At 38.7% G+C, this 8,610-nt stretch overlaps 1 long non-coding RNA gene across 1 annotated transcript; it reads left to right on the top strand.

Annotated features, from left to right (window-relative positions):
• The first annotated feature begins 3,396 nt into the window (after nucleotides 1-3,396).
• LOC103102661 (uncharacterized) lies at nucleotides 3,397-4,671 on the top strand. Its single transcript, XR_001626313.2, has 2 exons — nucleotides 3,397-3,892; nucleotides 4,570-4,671. It is a non-coding gene; the product is annotated as an uncharacterized LOC103102661 (long non-coding RNA).
• The last annotated feature ends 3,939 nt before the right edge of the window (nucleotides 4,672-8,610 follow it).

The raw sequence follows: 8,610 nt of genomic DNA, 5'->3' as shown, positions 1-8,610 counted from the left end.
CTCTTTAAAATTCAGGAGTTGGGCTGGGTGATCTCTTAGGTTCTTTCCAATTCATAGTTCTATGTAGCTCCATGAAAACCTTCAAGATAATATCAGAGATATATAGGCTGTCTGGGAACTACTTTAGGAGAGATAAAATAACCTGTTTTTCAGGCTGAGCTTGGAGAATTTCTTTCAACTTGAGGATTCATGCACTGAAATGGAAGTGAATTTGGTAACCAATTTACAATAGTGGGTAGATTTTTTTTAAACCCTTATCTTCCATCTTAGAATTGATACTAAGCATTGGTTCCAAGGCAGAAGAATAGTAAGGGCTAAGCAATGGGGATTAAGTGACATGTCCAGGATCACTAGAAAGTATCTGAGACCAGATATGAACCCAGAATGCATCATTTCCATACCTGGCACTCTATCTAACTAAGCCTCCTAGCTGCCTCAATAGGTAGTTCTTTTCAAAGTCTTCTCTTGCAAAGAACACTCTGGATAGTAAACTAATGGTTATGAATTTGGAAAATCTTATTTCAGTACCTGACATTTAATAAGTGTTTATTAGTTATGACGAAGATGGTGATGACAATGCTAGCAGATAAAATAAAGGGAGGCTAATTAAGACAGCAATTCCAACCATCTGACTGAGGAACCAAGGTGAACGTTTTATCTCTAGGAAATGTTATGAGCAGGATAGATTCTTACCTCCAATTTCAGTGGTGATGGAAACAGTGTTCAGAAGTTCACAGACACCAATTCCAGGCAGGGAAAAAGCATAGTTACTAAATACTAGAAATGTTGTTTTTTCGATCATTCATTTGTGAAATAGTCATCTCATCAGCATCCAACTCTTGTCATACTTAGACCCCTTGGGTTTTGAGCCTCCTGTCCCTACATGGTCTCCTAGCATTTGACCAACTCTCATATAAACCCACATTTATTAAATACCATGAAACATACAAAAAAGTGTGATTGTGTAGGAAGAATAACTACTTGACTTTGAGTTAAAATATATGAGTTTGCATTCCAATCCTAGTTTTGCTATTTATTGTGTGACTTTAGGTGAGGTACTTCTTTTTATTGGGCCTCAGCATCCCCATTTATAAGGTGAGAGGTTTGGATTAGATGATCTCTAAGATTCCTTCCAATTCTAACATTTTTTGTTATTTTTCTGTGATTTCTAAGAGGAGTGGAGGTGAGGGAAGGGTACAGAAAAGGAGGTGAGAACACCCCCAAAATGAAATTAGCCTGTTTACAATTTTCCCCAGGAATCTGCTGAAAGGTCCATTTGCCAATTAGGATGTCAATGTCTATGCTGAAAGAATAGCTAGGATTAATTTCCCCAGATATACTTTACACTTGTTCACAGATGAAATCCACTTGCCATTTCCAATCCACTCATACCATTCTGTTTACTATCTCTTCTTCAAGTACTGCAAAAATGTTACCTAAACACTAGTTCCAGAATTGGTTCTTGGGTAATTCCATGAGTTCTGGCTCTGGGCTGTCCCTATACTAGGTCAAGGAAATTCTAGTAAAAAAAAAAAAGGTTAGGGGGCAGCTGGGTAGCTCAGTGTATTGAGAGCCAGGCCTAGAGACTGGAGGTCCTAGGTTCAAATCTGACCTCAGACACTTCCCAGCTGTGTGACCCTGGGCAAGTCACTTGACCCCCATTGCCTAGCCCTTACCACTCTTCTGCCTTGGAGCCAATACACAGTATTGACTCCAAGACAGAAGGTAAGGGTTTAAAAAAAAAAAAAAGGTTGGTCTTTGAGGAAAAATACATGGATTTGACTCCTAAGTCTGCTACTCATTGGATGATTCTTCATCTGATAAATAGGGAGAATTATGCTACCTATTTCATAAGGTTGTTATGAAAAAAACACTGAAAACATTATATAGATATGTTATTATTATCTTTGGCCTTTGTCTAAATCATTTGTGACAAAACTGTTTCTCTACCCCAATGTGATGGTAATTCATTTTTCTTTCTCTCTTTCTTTTTCTCTTCCTTCCTTCCTTCCTTCCTTCCTTCCTTCCTTCCTTCCTTCCTTCCTTCCTTCTTTCCTTCCTTCCTTCCTTCCTTCCTTCCTTCCTTCCTTCCTTCCTTCCTTCCTTCCTTCCTTCCTTCTTTCCTTCCTTCCTTCCTTCCTTCCTTCCTTCCTTCCTTCCTTCCTTCCTTCCTTCCTTCCTTCCTCCCTCCCTCCCTCCTTCCTTCCTTCCTTCCTTCCTTTCCTCCCTCCCTCCCTTCTTCCTTCCTTCCTTTCCTCCCTTCCTCTCTTTCTTCCTTCCTTCCCTCCCTCCCTCCTTTCTTTCTTCTCATGAATCAGCTTCTACCAGCCTGTTAAATTTTCAGCGTGAGCATTTTCACTTAAAAATAGGTAAAATGCTACATATTAGGATTTGCTTTATTGTTTTGATTAATTTTCTAGATTTAAGAAAGTGATGGAGAAAATATTAATAATGTTATATTAAACTTTTTTTAACCCCCATCATCTGTCCTAGCAACAACTCTAAGACAGAGAAGGGCAAGAGCTAGGCAAATGGAGTTAAGTGACTTGCTCAGAGTTACCCAGCAAGGAAGGTTTCTAAGGCCAGATTTGAACCTACATCCTCCAGATTCCAGGCCTGGCACTCTATGCACTGAGCCACCTACCTACTTCCAGATGAACTTAAAAATGTGTCTTGTGTACATTTCTTTTTTTTTAAGAGCACCATTGGTAAACATTTATCAGCACACTCCATAATTTTATCCTATTCCCGAGCAGGAGTATTTATTTAAACTAATCCCACATCCCAGGCTGAAGATGACTAAATATAAAAGAAAGATAGTTACATCCTTGTGAAGTGACATCTTCCAGAAGTAATGATAGGGCCAACAGGAAACCCAGAGTCTTCATCCTAGGAACAGAGATCATTAGAGCTGACAATTGTATGAGGACTGAGATTCCTCAAAAGAAGTTATGCTTTCTTCTGCATCTGATTCCAACTGTTCTTTCTCTGGAGGTGGATAGAATTCTTTGTCATAAGTCCTTCAGAATTGTCCTAGATCATTGTATCACTGAGAGTAGTTAAGTCTTTTACAGTTGATCATTCCACAACATTTCAGTTACTGTGTATAATGCTCTCCTGGTTCTGCTTATTTCACTCTGTATCAGTTCATGCAGGTCTTTCCAGCTTTTTCTGAAATCATTCTGTTCATCACCTCACAATAATATCCCATCACCATCACATACCCCAATTTGTTCTGCTAGTCCCTAATTGATGGATGACCCATCAGTTTCCAATTCTTTGCCACCACACAAAGAGCTACTATAAATATTTTTGTGCAAACAGACCCTTTCCCTCTTTTTATGATCTCTTTGGTATATAGACTAAGGTATTACTGGATCAAAGGGTATGCACAGTTTTATAGCTGTACCCTTTGGGTATAGTTCCAAATTGTGGTAGGAAATCTTTTTAACTTGTTTTCCCTGTATGCTAGTATGGAAATTTGCTAGACTCTGTTCAAATTCAGGCCTCCCTGCTCTTCTATGAGACTGAGATTGAGTAGGCTTCAAGGACTGTTGCTTCCTCCCAGATGCCTTTGCTTTTTGACCTGAGTCCAAACTATTGCAGCTACAGCCCTGGAATTCACCCAAGTCAGCACCAAGCATGGGACCTGCTCTTTTAGCATTTCCCAATTCTGTGTATTGATCTTTAGCATTCCTGATTCTGTGTATTTATCTCCATGTACCAATTTTTATTGATATTCAAGGAGGACCAACACCTGTGGTGTGAGGGCTTGTGGAGCTCTTTTCAAGGCTGCTCTTCCATCTTTGGCATCCACCTGGCATTCTCACCTGTGATTCTAAGACACTGTAGCTTGCATAGCTGCTACACCCCCAGCAAACCACCTGGGCAGGTAAGTGACAGGCCAATATTCCTGTGAGTTGGGAAGTATCTTCCTTTGCATGTGAAGACTTCCCCTGGGGGACTGAGTGGAGCCTGAGAAAGCCTTTCCTTTCTATATAAATTTAACAACAATTTGCTAAAAGAGAACAAATTGAGTTAGGAAAGATTCTTAACTATTAAGGATCACAATGTCCCTATGCCACAAAGGCAGCTGAATCTGGTGCTGGGGAGCTCTTGGTCAGATATAGAAAATCCCAAAGCCATACACTTCATCCCCAGCCATCGCCAATTGTCTTGACTTTTGTCCTGTCCTCTGGACTGGAATGACTCTGGAAGAGAGAGTGAGGCTGATGACTTTGTGCAACTCTGCCTTTTTTACATCTAATTTTTACACAAGCCAAATCACCCCTTGATGTCATTAGCACTCTTTAAAGATCAAGGACAAACAATACCCTGCCCTCCCCCCATCTCCTTTGTCCAGTTTCTGCTCTGGTTTGCTGTCTAGTCTGGGTCATTGTCTTGCACCTAAATTCTAACTATGAGCCCCTCTTAGTGCCATGAGATAAGGGGTGGGGGGGAGGGGGAGAAAAGAGGTTGTTGCTAGCCTCATTACCTAATTTCCAGTCAATAATTTTATATTAATTTACTTTATATATTCCCCTTGCCCCTCCCCTTTGAGTTTTTCAGCTATAAAAGAACCCTAGGCTGTGATGGGCATTGGGAAGTTTAGTTTTCTGCATTAGGCTGTCTCTGCAATTCCCTAATAAAGATGCCTGGTTTATTTCTAAATTCTGGTCGGCCTCAGTTTACACTACTCATGTCACTGGCTCTAGAGATCACCTACTTGAATATTTTCATTTTTTATTTTTAGTTGAAGAAATGGACCCAGAGAGGGAAAAAACTAGTCCAGGGTCATACAATGAATAAGAAGCAAAACCAAGACCCAGAATGTCACTGCAGGGATTTGTCCTGCATGGGGTAAAGGACCAGGGACCCAAAGACTCAGAATCTCTTCAAAGCATAGACTGATTTAGTATTTTTCTTTCCTTTTAGAAGAGGAGAAAACAGCCAGCCAACTGACTCATTTAAAGCAGAAAGCACTTGGGTCTCTAAGCAAAGTCTGAGAAGGCCTTTCCTTTCTATATTAATTTAGCAACAATTTGGTAAAAGAGAACAAGTTGAGTTAGGAAATATTCTCACCTCACAAGGGTCTTAAATTCATTTAGAGGGGTATGACCACTATGGATTTCTGTCATGCACTTGATAAATGCATTATAGAACTGCGAAGAGTTCTGAGGATAAGGGAAATAAGGGAAGGACAGTGGGAGAAGTCTGGGAGGTTTCATGGAGGAGGTGACATTCGGGTTGGGTTTAGAGTAGGAGTTCTTTACCTCTTTTTGTGCATATCATGATAATCCAATGAAATATATGGACCATTTCCAAAAATAATGTGTTTATAAAAAATTAAATTTTATCTTATTTTTGGTTCAAGTTTTCTTCCACTTCCTCCCCTTCCCCTTCCCTTAACTCATTGAGAGGCAAGAAAAATAAAACCCATTATAAATATATGTAGATATACAAAACAAATTTCCATATTAGCCATGTTCAAAAAAGGCAAGATAAAGAAGTAAAAGAAAATATGCTTCAATCTGTTCTCTGAGTCCATCTGGCTTCTCTTTGGAGGTATATAGCATGTTTCATCATGAATCCTTTGGAATTATGGTATGTCACTGTGTTGATCAAAGTTACTAAGTCTTTTAGTCTTAATTATCTTTCAGTATTATTGTTAATTACTGTATTTAATGTAATGTGGTAATTACTATAAAATTGTTCCCTTGGTTTTGCATCCTTCACTTTCTATCATTTCATACAAGTATTTGAAGGTTTTTCTGAAACCAACTTCTTCATCATTTCTTAATAGCATAATAGTGTTCTCTCATTTATTTATCATAATTTCTTCAGTTATTCCTCCATTGATAGGCACCCTCTCAGTTTCCAATTCTTTGTAACAAAAAGAGCTGCTATAAGTACCATTGTACATGTGGGCCCTTGCCTTTTAAAAAAAATTAATCTCTGGATGCCCTTCGATTGGAGAATGGCTGAACAAATTGTGGTATCTGTTGGTGATGGAATACTATTGGGCTGAAAGGAATAATAAAATGCAGGAATTCCATGGGAACTGGAACAACCTCCAGGAATTGATGCAGAGTGAGAGGAGCAGAAACAGGAGAACATTGTACACAGAGACTGACACTATGGTACAATTGAATGTAATGAACTCTCCATTACTGGCAATGCAGTGATCCTGAACAACTTGGAGAAATCTATGGGAAAAACCACTATTCACATTCAGAGGAAAAACTGTGGGAGTAGAAACATAGAAGAAAAACAACTGCTTGAATACATGGGTCAAGGGGATATGACGGGGGAGGTAGACTCTAAATGAACATTCTAAATGCAAATACCAACAACATGGAAATAGGTTCTGATCAAGGACACAAGTAATACCCAATGAAATTGCGTGTCGGCTGGGGGAAGGGTGGGTAGAGGGGAGGGAGGGAAATAATGTGATTATTGTAACCAAGGAATAATGTTCTAAATTGACTAAATAAATTAATTTAAAAAATTAATCTCTTTCGGGTATTAACCAAATAGTGGCTTCACTGGATAAAGGGTATATGTAGTTTATTTGAATTTAGTTTCAAATTGTTTCCCTGAATGGTCAAACTACAGCTCCATCAACAACGTGGTTTTCTCACTGCCTCTCCAGCATTTGTCATTTTCCTTTTTTGTCATCTTAGTCAATCTGATGGGTATGAGTTGTTTTAATGTGTATTTCTCTAATTATTACTGATTAGAGCATTTTCATATGGTTGATAGCTTTGATTTTTTCTTCTGAAAACTATCTCTGTATATCTTTTTTCTTTTGTGGAGATGTATATAAATATGGAGTTTTGTCAGAGGGTGATAATTCTGGGTCCATCTAAGATAAAGATCTGAGAGCCCTCATCAGAGGTTAAGATCTCACAGTCTGAGAATGGGTCTGAGGCCTCTAGCCTTCACCTTCTTTTAGCTTCCCATAACAAGATTGCTGCCTGTTGCATGAACTCTGGATGATGCTCTGAATCATTATCTTTTACCCAGATACTCTATCTACATTTTTATTACACTTTCCCATGAATTTTTCTCAGACTATTGTTTATACTTTCTGTGGTTTTTACCTTTAAAAGATGAAACCAGCCTACTATAAACTCATACTCATTCGCCACCAGTGATGGGACCCTTCTGACCCCACACTGTCTCTGTCTTTTGATTCTCATCTTTCCCCTTGTCTTTACCTACAGGTAAGACCCCTCTTACTCCAACCTTTGTATATTCTCTTATTTTTTCCCCAACCTTACCTGGGGAACTCTAGTCCCGGTTCTGCCCCCAAAAGAGGGTACTCACATATTTGGTGTGCGAACAGGGACTTGGGTGACCGACAACCAGTGTGGAGCACATGCATCAAGGAAGAATTACAGATAAGGAACTCCTCCCCATCAGGGAGGAAGTCATCAGAAGTAAAACATAGGGCAATCTGTCTCATGACCAGCAGCTCTTTGCTGAGGTCCTTACTAATATATTAAGCCCTCATGGAGTTAAGATTTTTCAGACTGGCTGTGAGATCTCAACCTCTGATGAGGGCTCTCAGATCTTTCTCTTAGATGGACCCAGAGTTATCAACCTCTGACCGAGTTTTATTCTTTAAAAATGTTTTTATAATTTATTTTAATCATTCTTTTCTTTTAAAATGTAAAATTCCAAATTCTCTCCTTTCCTCCCATATTCTCCTCCACTCACTGAGAAGGAAATTAATATAATCAATTATAACTGTGAAATCATGCAAAACATTTCCTTATTAGCCATATTTTTTAAAATAAGAAAAACAAAAGAAAATTATACTTAAATTTGCATTGAGTTCCTCTGTTTTTTCTCTAGAGGTGGAGAACATTTTTTCATCTAGTCCTTTGGTGTTGTCTTGGGTCAGTTTATGGAACAGAACAGTCAAGTTTTTTACAGTTGGCTATCATTACAATATTGCTGTTACTCTGTACAAGGATCTCCAGGTTCTTCTTACTCCATTTTCCATCAATTGTATGTCTTATCATTTTTTCTGAATCCACCTCTCCTTGTCATTTCCCTTAGCACAATAGCACTCCATCACAATCATGTACCACAACTTGTTCAGCCATTCCCCAATTGATGCTAATCCCCTCCTTTTCCAATTTTTCGCCACCACATAAAGAGCTGCTATAAATATTTTTTGTATATATAGATCCTTTTCCTTTTCCTTTGATCTCTTTGGGATACAGACCTAGTAATGGTATTGCTGGATTAAAGAAGTAGGCATGGTTTGAAAGCCCTTTGGGTTTAGTTCTAAATTGTTTTCCAGGAATGATTAGTCCTTGATTAGTCCAGGTCTCCCCTAACAATTCATTAGTGACTCTATTTTCTCCTTATTTCCTTCAGCATTTGCCATTTCTGATAGGTGTGAGGTGGTGCCTCAGAGTTGTTTTAATTTGCCTTTCCTTAATCAATAGTGATTTAGGACATTTTTTTAAAATGTGTAGAGAGCTTTGATTTTTCTTCTGAAAACTGCCTGTTCCTCATCATATCTTTTGACCACTTATCAATCAGAAAAAAATTGTTTTGAAGATTCTCCCAGCCTATTCCTGGCCAATTTCCTGC

This window comes from Monodelphis domestica, chromosome 1, assembly GCF_027887165.1.
Source record: "Monodelphis domestica isolate mMonDom1 chromosome 1, mMonDom1.pri, whole genome shotgun sequence".
Lineage (NCBI taxonomy): Eukaryota > Metazoa > Chordata > Mammalia > Didelphimorphia > Didelphidae > Monodelphis > Monodelphis domestica.
This window is presented reverse-complemented; position numbering and strand designations above follow the sequence as displayed.